Here is a 17,728-nt window from a genome sequence, read left to right as displayed (position 1 = left end):
TTATAAAGACCTTCCAGTACCTGAAGGGGATACAAGAGGGCTGAGGAGGGACTTTTTGCAAAGGCTTGTAGTGATAGTATGAGGGAGTGGGGGTGTGGCTAAGAATTGGAAAGGGGAAGATTTAGACTAGACATTAGAAAGAAATTCTCTGCTATGAGGGTGGTGAGTCACTGGCACAGGTTCCCCAGAGAACTTGTGATGCCCCCTCCCTGGAAGTGTTCAAGACCAGGTTGGATGGAGCCTTCATCAGCCTGGTCTAGTGGGAGGTGTCCCTGCCTATGGCAGGGGGGTTGGAACTAGGTGTTAAGGTCCCTCACAACCCAAACTGTTCTATGAAAACTCAGTCTAAAAGATTCTGTTATACATACACAGATCTTTGTGATCTGTGATTTTGTAAAATTTATTTTGCTAAATATGTAAGCTGTTTGATCCAGTTTTGTCCCTTTAAGTATTGAAAGATGAGTGCAAAAAATGAAGGGCAGTCTTGCTACTCTCTAAGTGTTTGTATTTGTATAGACTTTTCATATTTATTTCTATATATAAATAATATATAGAAGAAACCTTTTGAATAAAATTGAGAACTGGAATATGTTTCTGAAGTTTTGTATTGTATTTTAACCAAACAAAATTTTACATGCCTTGCCCTGCTGAACCTTCAGTTGTTTTGAACATCACGTAATACACTTGAGAACCTCTTCTTGCCTGTTGTCTGAATAAGGGGTGGAAGGATCAAAGCCCCAGAAGGAATTAATTAAAGGTAAAATAATTCAGACAACAGTGAAATAAAGGATAAAATCCACATAAGCAATAAGCTTCATGTTTGAATAGTTGTAATCAGTGGTGCAGGCAGCCTTAACAGACACTCCAGTACTGCTCTAGTTACATTTAAGATTCCACAACAGAAAATGTGTCATTAAATAGTGACTAGTAAAGTTTATTTGTGCATATTTGGTGTGTGAATGGTTACCTATTTTATTTCATTGAAAATTGGGACAGATCTGGAGAGAGACTCTTGCAAGTAAGTCTATAGACCGGGCTTCCTTCTAGCTGATGTGGTTTACCATGCATCAGGCAGAAATATTTAAAGGAAATTTTAGCAGCATTGGACTAGACGCCTGATTTCATGGTTAGCCTTTGTATGTGCTGAAGAGGTTCTAGGCTTCTCTGTGCAAACAGCACAGGCAATACACATTTTTAGGTTGTTTGGAAGTAGAACTAGACTGGCTGCTGTACTGACAGGTATTTGTCATTATCTCTCAGCAAGACCCAGATTTCCTACTGGCCAATTTACTGTCCTGTTGTGCAATAGAAGAGCTCAGTCTGAACATTGATTATTAGGATGCTTTCATATGAAATTAGTCACTGTGAAGGCAAGGCAGAGCAGTGAATCAGCATTGTCAACACAATTGTGTGGTTCATCCGGTGTTGGGTTTGCTGTACAGGTGTACTATTATGTTGCTTCATCCTGTTACTCGTTTGAGAAAGATGCATCTGTGGTGATACTTAATGTGTTAGCTTTACAGTCCTTAATCCCTATTAATCCTGCAATAGAGGCTAGACTGCTTTTTTTCTGTGTTATTTTTGCACCAAAAAACTGCACTGCCAAAAGTAAATGTAGAAGTGCATGGAATTGCAACATGAGTGTAGTAGCACAGTAAATACATTTTAAGTAAGATAATTCCCCAAAGCATGTCTGCTGAAACATCATGAGACAATCTGATGTCACTTACTTTCTTAGTTCTGTTCATCTCACGTCTATGAAAGTCCTTGCCAGCAACGAAGATAATGTGTTTCTGCGATACAGATCAATGATGCTAATGCATTTTTGTATGTATTTATTTAAATTCATAACTAGTCAAAATGAATGGTAACCTCAAAGCAAATTTATTTTCTTATCACAGGCTACTTGTATTTGTCTGCTTTTTGGAATAATTTTGTTATGTGCAGACTTGCAAATTTACTGCTTACTGTTTTGAATTTTGTCTCAGCATACATTGAGTGCACACCATTCTGTTGCTTCCTTAAAATTTCCTTAAAATCATCATAATGATCTTTTCACGTCAGACAATTGGTCACAAAAGTGTAATAAACTTTTGAACTGTAGGGAGAATTTTAAAAAAATTAAGTGTTTGCTCACACTTCTTACATCTGTGTGTCTGAAAGGTAAGAAGCTATTTGGAATTAACATCAGGCTGCATATATAAGGACATCCAATATTTTTTCCCTACTTTTGGACATAGTTGGCTGTTGTAGAGCATTTGTTGCAGCCATCACATGGGAGAAAGCCCACTACTTTCTGCTGGCCATACGAGTTACTGTAATGAGAGAGCACATCATGATTCTTCAAATCACCTTTGGCTCCTGTTTTCTACCTAAAACCTTGGCATGCTGTGGAAACTTAGGGACATGGTTTAGTGATAAAAATGGCAGTATTAGGTTTTATGGCTGGACTTGATGATCTTAAAGGTCTTTTCCAACCTAAACAATTCTGTGAAACAAGTTCTAACAAAATACAGAGGGGAGGATTGTATTCAGAGAAGATCTCAGAACCTGAAAAAAAATAAAAGGCAAGAAACAACTATTTTTACCCAGTTCCTTTTAATGGCAAACAGTTATGTGCCAGACATCAGGAACAGTAGGTATTTACCATCTTGTGTCACTTTTACAGGGAATTTATGGCAGATGAATTGGCAATAGTCCTGTTGCAGAAGTGACTGATCTTCCTGTATTGCAGATTAGGGTTGGCTTTTCTTCCAGTAGTGTTTTCTGATGGTCAGGTCTACACTCAGAGCAGCTCCAGTCTCCGTTCAGTTACTTCTTGAGTGGGAACAGAAACGGAGACCCTAATGAACATTTATTCTTTTCGATCTGTTTTAAGTCTACCAAAGGTACCTATAAACATATCTGAGTTCCTATTTCAACTGCTGTAATGGAATTGCCAAGTCTCCAGATACTACTTTAATGATCAGATTTCTCCTTACCATGTAAAAACCACCAAAGCTTCTGAAATGTCCATTCAGAAATGGACTAATTTTCTTTTGCCCATCATGCAGTGGATTATTTTCTTAACTAGCTGGCACAGCAGTTGCAGGCTTGCTTGGTTGATTTTTTTTAGCTGTAGATTTCCACACTCCAGACTTTTTGGTATCTTGGTCTTGTTTTGTAAGAACAAGCTTTGAGGAAGAAGGCTGACTGCAACTTTGCTCTCTGCATTAATGAAAATATAAACCAAGCCCCACAACTGAAACAAGCACACCCTAAAAATCAAACTAGTTTTGGAATTCTGCTTCTGGGCAATCTTAAGTCAGGTTTATAAGATGAAACTTCCTGCCTCTTTCTTTCTCCTTGCTAAGACCTGGCACCAGCACAGAAGCATAGCAGCTCTTTGAGGGCCAAAGATGCTGTCTGAGTTGAGCAGTGGCAAGGGTGCTTGTTTGGGAGGAGCAGCCTCAGAGCCTGTTGGGAGTAAACTATAAGCCATTAGACTCTAGTGGAAGGCATCTAGTAGTCAAATCTGTTAGTCTTGCTCATCAGGTGGCAGCACATGAAGGACTGCTATTTCCAGTCAAAAGCAAGCTAGCACTTAGACTTGCTAAGCAGTTCCTCTCTCCATCACTACTCTTGGTCTATATTCTTTCCTATAGACTGCTCTGCTCCCCATGAGGACAGCCAGGATTGTTCAGGACAAGGCCTGACGCATGCTAAAACTTTGCCTTTGCAAGGGGATAAAACAGGCTTAAGCATCTGGAGACAGTGCTGAGGTTTGCCTTACGGTGGGGGCAGCACATGGCCATGCTCCACAGCAGGGCTGCCTCTGCAGAGCAGTCAGGGGAAGGAGCAGCAGCCAGGCTGGCCCAGCCACCCCGTGCCTCAGGTGCCCTGGAATATCTCACTCAGCCCAGGTTTGGCTCAGGTGTGGCCAAACAGACATAAGAAGTTACATTTGAGGAGCTAACATGGTTAAGTTCTAGTCTTTATGGACATACCACCACCACCTTTAAGATCCCCGTAGACAACAAACCACAATTACAAAGAAAGAACGCTGTTCTAACAGGTGGAAAGTTTTCTATAAAGAACCTCTGTTATTTTCCTGTCATATGTTCAGTATCCTCAAACACCTGTTCTGGGAGGCAATAAGGTTTCTGCATAGCAGCTGTAATAAATGAAACAGCAGACATTCTTATATTACACTATTTGTTCAACTCTTCTGGCAGAGCAATGGGGTCATACATCGTTGTGCTAAACACACCATTTTCAAGTTGCTTTGGCTGCTCCATGCCCAGTGCTTCATTTGCAAAGCTCTCCTCATGAACCAGTGGATGTACAGCTTGTGAAGCATGTAAAATGCATGATGATGATTATGTAAAATTGCATGATGGCTTTTGTTGCTGTCTGCAGGAAGGTGAGTCAGGAGAACTTGGCATGTGGGTGTCTAAGCACCCACAAGTGCCCCAAAACACTCTTTGAGGAGCAATGAGAGGAGTGAGCTGACCTAAAAAGGCAGCCAGAAAATCTCAGCTGTTGGAACACATTAGTCTTTCTTTAGTTTCTTAACTCTTAACATCTTCTGACCATTAATGGCCACAGGACCAGATACTGTGACTTTACACAGCAGCACAGGCATATATACATGTTTGTAAGCATGACGCCCTATTTCTAGGGTATAAACAGGAGCAAGGAACCTACTTTAGCTGCTGTTGCAAGGCAAATAGCAGAACATTATTATTCAATCCTCCTGAGATTTGCAAATGTTAAGATGGTATCATTCGTGCTTGCTTTGCCATTATTACATTTAATCATTTTTTATTAGCGGGTTAACTATGGAGTTTCTGTAGATGTGCTGATCTCTAACAGATCCCTTCTTCCAACTATGCAGCAAAACATGGATAATATACAGATAATGACTACCAGAGCCCAAGCTACTGATTTTAATACAGATTTCTGTAAGTGTGGGAGATAAGTCTCTACGCAAATATTTTCATCAACGAGACATTTGCCCACCTCTGAGGATTTGGGCCCCTTTTCCAATGCCTAAAATAGGAGACAGTATTGGTGTTAGCAGCACGCTCACATTGGGGCAAATAAAGCCAGTAACACCTAGGTTCCAGAATAGTGTTGCTACCTCAATAAATACTTGCAATACTAACATTACTGAGCGACAAAGTAAAAGACAGAGGAATAGCAAGTTTGACAATGAGGGAAACTGATGCACTCAAATGTAAAGGTGCAGTTTCACCTGTAGACAGGGGACCTTCTGAAAAAGACCGTATTTTTTATTTTGGGCTTGTCCTTCAGAAGGAGCGTTATTTCTTTGCCAAGCTGTCATGTTTGGGCAGTCCCTCCACTTTTCCTGGCAGCACGCCAGGCAAGAGATGCAGTGGAGAGAGGCAGCAGAAGGAAAACACATGAGCCTGTAATATCGGCTCCTTTGGAACAGAATGAGGACCCGCTTCCATTAAATTTAATCATATTTAATACTCAGCTGCTGTGAACAGCTACTATCTTGCCACTAGAGAGATGTTTGGCTGAACACAAGCAGGCTGCGTAGGGAGAAGGTGCTGATGATTCATCCAAATATCAGTGTGCTGCTACTGGGGTGGGGCTAAGTCAATTTTAAGAGGTGCAGCAAGTGCTATTAAAGTAAAATTAATAACTCAAATGAAGAAAACATGACTGGCTCCAAGTAATTCATATGCATGTGATCCACATTTCCTGTCCTGGGATCCATACTGTTCTGTGAGTGTGCTGGGTTTATCTTATACCTCAGCAGAAAAAGCTGAAGGTTTATTTCTCCCAGGAACCCACTTGTCTTTCAACAGCCATATATGCTCACCTCTTGAAGTTAGGTCTGCTTTTTTACACTTAACAATACAGGAGCCATAACGCATAGCATAGAATAACCCCAAAATTTCATCGCCTTTGCAGACATTGGGCAGGCGAAGGAAGTGTTTTTGCATGGGGAAGATTAGCATGGAAAGGGATTGTTTGCTAATATCTTAGCCTGTAGTCTTTCATTTCTCCCCCTCCCAAAGTCATATTGCCTGGAAGTTTGCAGACAGTTTTTCTGATGTCAGGAATAGTAAGGGCACATGGAATTTAAAAGCATCGCTGCCTTGACACAAGTAGAAAACCACATTGTTAAAACAGAGGTTTTTCCTCTGAACATTTCGGATGAGCATGTCTGAGCACTCACAATGAATCCTGCATCCTCATTCTGACAGCTTGCAGGGACAGCTCAGCTCAGCGCTGTGCACCGTCTAAGGCATGAGCAATGCAAGCTGGCACATAGGGAGCACATTATTCATGCAGCCTGATGTGGTCTGAAAAAGCCAGTATGAAAAAGTCCTCTTTGCAGCATCTGCTTAAAAAGCAGACATGTGGGACCTGGAAAGTGCCAGGACATGGAATGCTGCCCTGCCATCAATAAAATCTTGGCTCTGTCAAGGCATCAGGTGATGGTGTCTGGCTCCATTACTCACCCTCCCTACAATGTCTGACCAGCTGCATCTCCTTGCAGGCTCTGCCTGCTCCTGCTACAGGATATAATCTGTACACTTACACCCTGACATCTAGACACAGAGACTCTGTGTATTTTTCCTGGGCAGTTGCAAGATAAGTAACAGAAAGATCCTGAGACCAGAAACTTCTCTGCTTTCTTCCCCCTAAACCATCTGCCTTCATAGGAGGCAGAGCATCTCCCTTGAGATCTGGCTTCCTGTATAAATTCAAATGGCACCACTTTAGTACTTCTTCTGAATTGAGGTAGTAGATAATGCAGAGTGTTAGTGCTTCTGACAACACAGGTTTCAGAGAAATGTCAGATAAAGTCTTCAAACTGTAATGAACACAAAACTTTTATGTTCTTGAAAGATTTTTTGTTTTTCTCTAGGGCTGCCCTGTTTTTTTTAACTTTTCCTTTAAGGAGATATGAGAGCTATGATCTCAAAAGATGTTGCACTTGTGCACACAGGGAAAAGTACTCCAAAGGATAAAAGTGCGACAAAACACTTCCCTTCCTATTTTAATTCTGCTCCAGGCAGAAATAGAAAGAGAGCATATTATCTCTATGCACAGTTAGAAGCATCCTGTGGCATAGGCTGCTAGTGAAAATGAATTATCTATGCAAGAAAAGTTAATTAAGAAAAGGTTTTGTGAGCTCTGTATTCAAAACACTGTTGAAAGAAGTTAAATTTAAAATCAAGGTTTCTCATGTCCTATTTGCATACACTGTAAGAGAAATGGCACCTGCCAGTGCAGTGACTTGTCAGCCACCACTGAGGTAGGAGATATGCCATACTGGATCAGATTGTTAGCCCATACTGCCATCTAAACCAAGGCACCCCTGGTGAGGACTACAAATTCCTACCAAGATAGCTTGCCCTGGTGCAATTCCATAGCGCTGCACAGTAGGTGAGGTGAATCCAGACTGAGTAGTGATGCCCGTGCACCAAGCAGGAGGCATATGAACCTTTAAAAAGGGCAGAAGCCACAGGTGACATCATGTAGGTGGCTGGGTAATTGGACTGGACAGTAGCAGAAACGGTCTTATTGACCATTTTAAAGCCTTACCAAGATGAGGAAAAGCAATCAGTGTGCCAGAAATCCAGCTGAGCACTGAGAACGAATCCCAAAGACCACAGCATTTGAATACCCAAATTTCCAAGAGTATTTCTCATTCAATTGCCTATTTTCTGAAGATGTCTGATTCTTGCAATACATACAGGGAAATGAAAACCACAAGTTCCACTCTGTAATTCTTTCTGCAACAAAGCCTTACCAGAGGTGCCCTACAGGCAAGGCAAATTAATTTTATATGCTAGGTAATACATGACTTTAATGAAATCGTGTACCATTAGGGTGTTGAAGAAGCTATTATCACTGAAATCTCATGTCTTAACAGCACGGAGTAACAGTTTGGGATAAGATGATGTCCCCAAATGTAAAAAACCTGCTAACTATACAAATCAAATATTGAGTTAGATAATTATAATTTTAAAGATCAGATGAATCAGATATAGAAGCAAAAGTTCATCTAAGACTAAACTTGATTGAGGTCACACATAGGAGTTTGTGTCACTTTAAAGAAAGATATAATGATGAGGCATATTTATTCTTAATTGCTGACAATGTCCTGCCTGCTGTCAGCTGGGGCAGAGGGGAGAGTTGTCACCTCCGTGTGGACACCAGTGCTTCTCACAGGATGTAAATTGGCCTGATTCTGCCTTTATACACTAACATGGAACTTACGCTTCAACCTAATTTTCTCTTTACAAACACAAAATACATTCTACTGTATATGCTGCTTATGTAGATGTGATGTTTGGAGATGTTCAATAAAGGATATCACTAAGGTATGCTATAAGCTATATCAGAGTTTATGAACAAGGCAATTATTTGCATGTCTTGGAAATGATGAATGCTCTAGGACATTATAACCCAGCTAAGAGAGGGTCTCCTTATTTTTTTTTCCCTTTGTTTTGTGGGTTTTTTTTTTTTGTAGATTTTAAAATATGGGCTAGGTGGAATCACACATAAAGAAATTCCAAGTCAGCACAAGAAATCCTGCGGTGAAACTGTAGGCAGAAGATGGCATAGGGTATCTAACAAAACATGAACCAGTCTGAGTAATTGAGAGATGGGTTCATTTTCCTTCTTTTGTCAGGGCATTTTTAGGACATTCCTCAGGCCATAAGACCTCTGATGAAATGCCACATGGTTGTAACTTAACCATACATCTTGTCTCCCACTGCTGCACCAGCATGGTTGGCTGGAATTGAAATTGGCACAAAAAGGTGACAGCATTTGAAATGTAGACTCAAGCATAACAGATGGCAAGCACAGCCCAAAGCAAAAACAAATCCCTGAAGAAAAACACAAAAACAAATATCAGAGACAAACATTTAAAATCAACAAACAAACACAAAAAGGAAATGCCTTAAAGGGAGATTTTTGGAAGAGTCACAAAATCATCAGATGAAGAAAGAGATCAGTGCAAATGTGCAGTAAAGAAGAGCTGAGTTGCATAATGCTGCTCACTCAGTCTGAAGGAGCCTCCAGATGTTCCCTCTTAACTCTCAAGTAACTATAAGTTGTGAAATAGCTGGTTTGCAGAGGGTGGCTGAGCTGAGGTTGACTGGGGCTTCTTGTCTCACACTGGCCCAGCAAAGAGAAACTACTCATTTCGCTCTAGTGGTACACTAATATAAGATTAATAGAAGATTAATTAATATAAGATGAACTTCCTTAAAACTATAAGGTAGATTGGAGATGAACTGCAGCAGCCCACAATATCAGTAATAATACGTTAGCTCAGTTCCAATATTTATAATGGTAATATACTTAAGCTTATCCTTGCACATTTGGGGATATCATCAGTCATCTTGCCTTCCATAAATGGGTCTACTTGGTTAATAATGTAAGTGCTATGAGGACACGTAGCAGTCTCTCAGCAGTGGGAAATACCACATATTTCTCGGGTGTGATCATAGCAATGCAGTTGATGCTCACAACAGTTAGCAAGAGCCTGATTAAAAATAGATGACTTGCTTACTGGAAGACACAGTAAATATGAGCATCCCTTTGTCCTCTTTTGTTTTTATGTAGTCTCTTGTGAAAGAGAAATCTTTCCATCTTGGACAACCCTTCCACTTAAGAACAGATGTGAAGCCTATGATATGATATGCATGACCTGGTGTGCTAGGTGGCAGCAAACACAGCTGAAGAAACCCCTCCAGTCAGTCTGACTCTACAGCCTCTGGAGTTACAATTCTGTCAGTCAATTGAGCTCTCTTCCTCTATCCAAGTGAAAAGAAGTGCAGATGAGCTTGTGAGAATAATGTTGATGTACACTGGTTAAAATATGCATTATTCTGTGGACAACATACTTCAGAGTGTAGTGTATGTCAGAATTTACTCAGCCCAAAACCATGCCAGAGAGTAGGTTTCCAACTCATTTTCAGATCAGATTCACCTGTGGTTCTGTGCTTGACCATGGGTCTGATATGCTCCTGCAGCAAAAATATACAGTATATATCCTGTATATACAGTATTAGTACTCACATTTTTGAGTTCCAGCTTCATTTCTGAAGTCACTAAATGAATGCATTTTTTACCTGTGCAAGGTTCAGGAAAGTAATCTGTCATCTCTAATAACTCTTTCTAAGTTTGCCTTTGCTGTGATAGGAAGACATTGCTCTTTCCCATACACACAGGTCTCTAGGTGCATTATTAGCATTATTAAGTCATTTTTGTGTAGCCAAAAAAGAAACTGCTTCCTTCATGCAGATTTACATCAAAAGTACCCTGAAGAAATTGTTTGTCCTAGAGGTTCATAATTTGCCTCAAACTATGCACAGTAAATCCCCTTTACCCTAAGATAACTAGTCCTCCGCCGTAGCAGTGACCCACCCAGATAATTTATCCCGTGCAGCCCTGAATTTGAGGACAGGAGTAGAAAACCATGTTAGAGGTCTCCAGCTCTTTTCAAAGACATCTAAATGCAAGGACAAGATCTTTAGGTGGAGACCTCTGGCTTCAGAAAGGCTGGTCAACTCAGCCACCCCACTTGCTAAAGGGAAGTGGGTTGAGGGACAGTCCAACTCAATGGAGAAGACAAAAAGTGCTCCTTGTGCTGCTTTTCTGAGGCCTGCTGTTTCACTTCACCAATTATCTACTGATGGGGTGTCATCAAATGACTTTCCAGTGCTCAAGATCATGGCTTTAATGTGTTCCCTCCCCACTTCACATGACTGGGTAAGAAAAATATTTAAGAGTTTCTATTATTTGCCTTTGGCTTCTGAGCCTTTTGTGGGGAGTCACAGGGTTACAAGGACTAAGGATTTGGGACTCGTTTGAGATAAGGCAGCTACCAGTAGTGTTGCTGGGCTACTGCTCCCTCCATTACACTTTGCCAAGCTACAGCAACAAACTACTCCATATCAGTCACTGAATTACAAGATACATATGAAAAACAAAACCTTGAAGAATCTATTGGTCACATTTCATACCTACGTGAAGTCATCTTCACTTACACAAGATATATATATGTGTATTTTCTTTCTTCTTTTTGAACTTGAGCTAATTATTTGGTTGTTTGATGAGTTGTTTTCCCCTTGACTCCCTTTCTTGGCCACCTGAGGGAGGCCAAGAGCAGCGTCTAAGAAGGAATTGGAACAAGGGTAGGGACAGAAAGGCTGAGAGATCTGGACATCTGGTCTTCGTTGCATAAACTTTGGGTGCTACTTGGGGTGACATTGCACACATAAATATGGCAATGGGGTCCAAAAGGGTTATTAAGGCCATTGGAGATGCTGCCAAAGACAGTTATGACTTGTGTAATAGTTTAATGATTACAACACTAGGAGGCAGAAGTAAAAGAAATTAAATCCTACTTAACATAGGGTGTTTGGCTACAGTAAGATCAAAGAAGCATCTATGTCTTCCCTGCATTTTATCCTAATTATTGCGCTAAGGACAAGCCTAGGGTAAGGCCCAGCTCTCCCTCTCTCGCTGCTCAATGGGACTCAGAGCACAGCAGATAGTGATGCTTTCGGGGGTCTGAAGGGGGAATAAAAGCAATGGAGCAATTTCTTCTGTCCCCTGTGAGCAGGGCCCTTGTCAGGTGATGAAGGAGTCTTGGGTTTCTGCACTCCTCTGATAGCCCTGAGAGTAGAGTCCAGAAATTGTCCCTTCTAGGCACAGGTTTGGGCTCCTCTTGCAGCTGTAGAGCGTGGCCCCGTGCAGGGTCTGAGTGGCTAAGGACCAGGGAGGACCTGCTGACCTGCTCCCTGGGCAAGGACTTTCTGGAGATCTTCCTTCAAGACAGCACTCAGGGCCTTGACAGGAGTTGCCAGAACACCTTGTTCTGCTGTGCTGTGTGAGAAGCCTGTTGGGGTGTCTGGTGGTTACCTGGGGCTCCTGCCAGGATAACAACAGGTTGTCCAAGTCAAGGTCAAGACTTCTCCCAGTCCCAGATGAAGCCTGGGAACTCACGCCACTCCTGAGCTCAGAGATAGGAGTTCTTGTGTTAATACTGCCTAGAATCATAGAGTAGAATTAATTCCATCACAGATGGAATTAATGATCTCTCTGGAGATCATCTGGCCCGATGCCTTGTCCAAGCTAGGCAAGCTTTTGTCTTGTTTGGTAATAATTTCAGAAGCTCAAAAGTTAGCATCCTTTTGGCTCCACCAGGTTAAAAGAATTTTAAAAAGGACTCTAGAGCCATGGTAAAATGACCACAGTGTACTTTATTTAATGATTTTGGTACCTTGTGTTGCAATAAAATAAAAAAAATCTACAAAATCCAAATATATAAAATTTTCAAGTTTTCCTTTTAAGTTTTACAAGAAAAATCAAGTTGTAACCAAGGAAATTTGTTAGTATGAAGCACTACTTTCAACTTCATTTCATCACAAATTGCAACTTACTTAACAGACCAAAAGAACTATGGTACTGCAGTACACCAAATACTTCACACACTGTGTTCTTTACTATAGCACATGTAACCTCTGCCATGGGAGGCAGCGGTCTCTAGCCAATAAAGACACTCTTCACAATCTGAACTCTAAAGGAATGTTTGAATACATGGATTCAGAATATATATATTTACAGGAAGATTTTCTTTCTTTTTTTAATAACTATTTGATTCTTCATTTCAAATAAAATACCAAATACATTTTTACAATGTTTACAAGTCAAAGCACAAGTTCTGCAATGATTATCATTCACCTCAAGTCACTGTGCTTGTACTGGGAGGATATCTACACTGTTCCATAAACACAAGTGTGTTCTTCCATCACTTATTTCTGCAACGGTAACTAAGGAGTATAAGCACAGTAACAATATTTTAGCACAATCAGTGTATAATGCAACTGTTTACAACAGAGAACTGAGAAACTATTGGTCCATTCTATTCAATTTGCTTTTTATCTGCCAACTGTTATGTTAGTCTTTTTCACATAAATTGTGTACAAGAGAAGAGTTAAATAACACAACTTGAATAGGAAAGAGCACACATTTTTAAGGCAAATTAATAAGCAGCTTATGGTGTTTTTTGTTAAACTATACCCCACGGAACCTAAAAATAAAATGTATGTTCTGCAACTGTCAATAATTATGTCTTGTTAAATTGATCTCCTCTATAAATTGATCAACATGGCTTTGAACCTAGTTATTCAAAATGGAAATAACTCCTCCCCCCAATCCCCGAATATAGAAAGTGCATGACTTCATATGCGCCAAAACGAAACAAAAGGCAGCTGAGGTAGTTAGATGTAAAATGTATTTGCGAAAACCAAATGAAAATACAGTAAACACCCACTCATTTAGAATTAATTTTATATCATGCAAAAACTTAAAGCAGGGAAGTTTATGATTTCAGAAAAAAATATTTTAGTAATAATAACATAGGAATGAACACAGAATATACTATCATAATTTGAGTTTCAAGTATTTGAGTCTATTTGCATGTGCATTTTTATACAGGCTTTTTGTATTATTGGGAAGTCATTTACTTTTTATCAGGCATCACATGAAATGTGGTCTAAGACTGTGACTACAGCTCCTGGAAGGCAGAAATAGTTGTGAGTGCCTGAATATGCTCTGCCGTGCATGCCCGAAGGTGCCACCATCTCAGCTTGGGCAAATGCCCACACACCCATCCTCCACCTAGGCCACCTGAGAGTTACAGTGCCAGGGGTCCTACATGTCCCAAAGACTGCTTGGGTAGATGTCCTGAGAGCCTGCTTAGGATTTGCCCCCACATCTGGAGCTATTCAGGATGTGCCCACGTGGTGGGGATCCCCCACATAACGTTCTTGCAGAGTCTGTGTTTACGCATCCAGCCTAGGCAGAGGCTGACTGCACTGGGCAGTCCCCAAAGAGAGGATCAGCCACCACCTTGGACCACAGAGTCACAGCTCCGCTTGGGCCTTCCTGTCTGTGCCCAGCACCCCTGCATTTCAGCCCTCATGGTGATCTTTTTCTCATCTGGAGAGAGGGACGGTGTCCCCCCTGCTGCAGACAATACGGTGTCCAGGAAAGTGTTGACCTGAGTCCACTCAGGATGAGCAGGGATTTGGGGTTCCATCATGGTCCCAGAGCTAACAGCCCCTGGCACAGAGACAGACAAAGATTTCCCTTCCACTCCTTTCTAGGAAGAGGAGCAAGCAGTTTTCTCTACCGAAATGCACAACTTGAGCATACAGGCACAAGAAAAGACTTCAGGCTCTGGGAATGAATTATTATTATTTTTTTTAAAAGCCTACACCTAGGAGACAGAAAAAATATGGAGATATGTTCTTGTTTTCAGTAGCAACAACCTAATACATATCATTACTGAAAATGCAATATGCTTGCTCTTAATCCTACTGTTATATCACACTGCTGATGGTCACAACACAGGTACATGCAATTTATTATCATGAAATTTTTACTAGGCACCTGACTTGAAGAAATCACAGCAGGGGGCATCACAAACTTAAATGGTTTTGGAGGGTTTTTTCTTTTTTTGATTGGCCCATGAAAACATAGGGTTTGTACTTCTGAAGTGTGCGCATATGGCTTACATATAATGTATGAAAGAGGAAAAAACATATTTGTGCCTTCTTTCATTTTTGTTTTCTATTAAACAGGAAACACTGAAAACTCCTTGATTTTTGCTTAATTCTACCTTTCTAAAATCCCTGTATTTTAATTACAATTTTCATAAATGATGTGTGGTTTTGACCAACTTCATCTCTGGCAGCCCAAAATGAGGAGTCACTGATATTCACAGAGTACTGAACCTACATTCTACAGTGGCAGAGCCACTGGTTATCCAAGTACATTTGCACATCCTGCACATCATGGCCTTTATTTTTCCCTGCTCTTGCCACAGAACTAAGTGGAGCTCTGGAATGTGAGATTTCTTGGCATGCCCCAGTATTGCAGTTTTCCCTAAAATGTTTGTCAGGAATTCCTGCTCACTTGCTCAGATATTTTGGGAGAAGGAATTTGGACTGTGAGAAATCCAGGTTCTCAAAGAAGTGGAGGCTTTATAGCTTTTTGTAAACCTAAGCAGAGACCAATACTCTGATTTCGAAAGAGAGAGAAGTATTTTTCAGGCCTTATTTCATGAAACACAAAGATGCTACTAGCCATACCTTTGAGATGGATGTAAAAATCTATTTCTTCATGTGAAACAATAGTAAAATCAATCTTTTTTTTTTTCTTTCTCTATGCCTATCAGTTTTCAAAGGACAGAAAAGTTGCAGATTGTATTTTTGAGGATTACATTGCACAAGCTGCTAAACTTGTACTCTTAGCACTAACCTCTACAGCCTAGGCATCCAGCTTGATATTTCAGTGATTTGGCATTGTGGGTATCTGACATACTTGGGCATCCTCTTCACTGCACCACAGCTTTTATTTGCTGCTTTTCCTTTTCACAGAAACATGTTACAAACAATATTCCCTAAGTCTTAATGCTTACAGGCAGCACCTGCCCCAAGAAGAAGCAGTCCTCCTCGCCATGACCAGTTCAGCTGTGTCACTGGTAGCCATTGGGGAAACTGGAAGAAAAGAGGGTCTACCTGTACCTACCTGATTCTACCCTTGTGCCATTGAGGTGCCTCTATCTCCTCCCTGTGTTATTCAGCACTGAAGGGTTTGTCAGGACCCAAATCACAGATCTACTTCCATGGTTTCCAGTGGTGAAAATATGACAGGCAAGTATTGTGGAGGACTAGGGTGGCAGGTTGATGGAGAGAGCAGGGAGACTCTTGCCTGAGTTTAGGATAAAATTTCACCACCCCAACTTTTCCCCTGATGCCCTAATATCCAGTGACTTGGGCTTTATAGAGAGAATTTTGTTGAAATTTAAATGTATATCTTAAAGGATACCTTTTCCATAGAAAATATTAAAATATTATAAATATATTAATAAGCCATCTGAAAATTTAAACAACTGTTTTAATTTATCCTGGAATCCAGCCAGGTATCTTGACCTCAAGCACTGACTAGCAGAACTGGAAGACCTAGAAATGCTATACTATTATATTTCCAGTGGACTGTTCTAAATAAAAAGCCTGATATTCCTTCCCCAGACATTTTCATTGACTTAGCCTAATCAGTAGTGGGTGCACAATGACTGGCAGTTCCACTTGATAATAAAGTTGAAGTAAGCTGTAAAATAGTTATTAAAGAACTCCTTAAAAATAAATTTTACTTAGAGAGGCATTGTGAAATTTAAAAGCAAAATGTCCATGTGCTTACTCCTAGGGCTTATTAAACTCCATTAGAACTAAAAGAAAGCCATCCATTTGCTATGGTGGACCTTCAGGGATGCCCTTTATGATTATAAACTCCTTGTAATCAAAGCAAATCCTAGTACAATAAATGTTCCTGTCCAGAGCGCTGGTCTAAGTATGACTTATTTATGTGTTCACCAGGCACAATGTCTCTATCAGTCCTTTAAGAGTGTCTTTTGGTTTGCTTCTTTTTTTGTATTTTATTTTTTGCTTAGCTGTAGATTGTTCAAGAAGGTTCTGTAAGCATGAGTGATATCAAGTCTGTCTTTTAGGATCATTTGCCTCACCTGTTTTACTAATAGCTTAGAAATGCTTTTGCCCACATTTCCCCAAGACAAATCAAATTCATCAGTCAGTCTGAGGAACAGACTGTGAGTTCTATATCTTAAGAGATAAAAGGTGGAAGCACGCACAAATTAGATAACTTTATCCAAGTATACATTTTGCTGTAATGGCTGGAGAATATGCTCTTTTTAATTATTACTGGGTTTATTAATAGTTTTTGTAGGAATGCTTTTGGAATGTCCAATGTGAATTAACTGACACGCTCTTTACACACCGCAATTTTAAAGAGAATGATGTATACAGAGAAAGAACAATTAAAGTCGTGGTTTATTTTTTTTCTTCTTTTTTTAATTTTTTTTTAAATGCAAGGAGATTACAGAGAGCTGCACAAAGTTTTAAAGCACAGCTGTACTCAGGAAAATTACTATAAACTCATCATGGTAAGGAACTGTGTTTATTGCATCCCATTGAGTACCATTTCCAATGCACTTGGCTTAGAGTAAGATGATGACTATCCAATTTGCTAAAGTCATGGGTCAAATCCAGAAGTCAAACTGGTTTTGACATGGCTTTGCAGCATGAAAAGTAACAATTGTTAAGTTAGCATTTGACTAAATATGCAGGTAAGTATGCGTGGGAAGAAGAACAGAGCCAGCTACCACTGTTGAGAGAGCCTTATACACAGAATGGCACCTGGAGGAACATACAGTGATGCTCATTTGTTAGAATAAACATTAGCTTGTTAATAACACACAACTCAAAGAACACACAGCAAAATCTGTCCCCTCAAGCAGAACAAATTACACAGGGGACAGTGCCTGCCCTTGAGTAATTTGAATCAATGGGAATTGATTCAAAGGAACAGCAGTCCTGTGAAAGAGGAACCACAGTGGGATAGAGGATCTAGTATTGTTAATCCAACACCATCCCCAGTTAGAGGTTGTTTTGTCTTTGGAATGATGAAGTAAGACCTGCTGAGCAGCAAAATGTGACAGCTATCTTTAAACATGTTCCTGCTTTGCACTTGATAAAATTACTTCAGTATTTGCATCTTTAACTTCTTTATCCTTCTCAAACTATAGAGGTTATCTCAATAGCCAGGTGTTATGCAAAGGTTTTGTTGAGATTTTTACTTCCACTACATGAGGAAAAAA

This window comes from Phaenicophaeus curvirostris, chromosome 3, assembly GCF_032191515.1.
Source record: "Phaenicophaeus curvirostris isolate KB17595 chromosome 3, BPBGC_Pcur_1.0, whole genome shotgun sequence".
Classification (NCBI taxonomy): domain Eukaryota; kingdom Metazoa; phylum Chordata; class Aves; order Cuculiformes; family Cuculidae; genus Phaenicophaeus; species Phaenicophaeus curvirostris.
The sequence above is the reverse complement of the archived record's forward strand: the minus strand, read 5'-3'. Positions refer to the sequence as shown.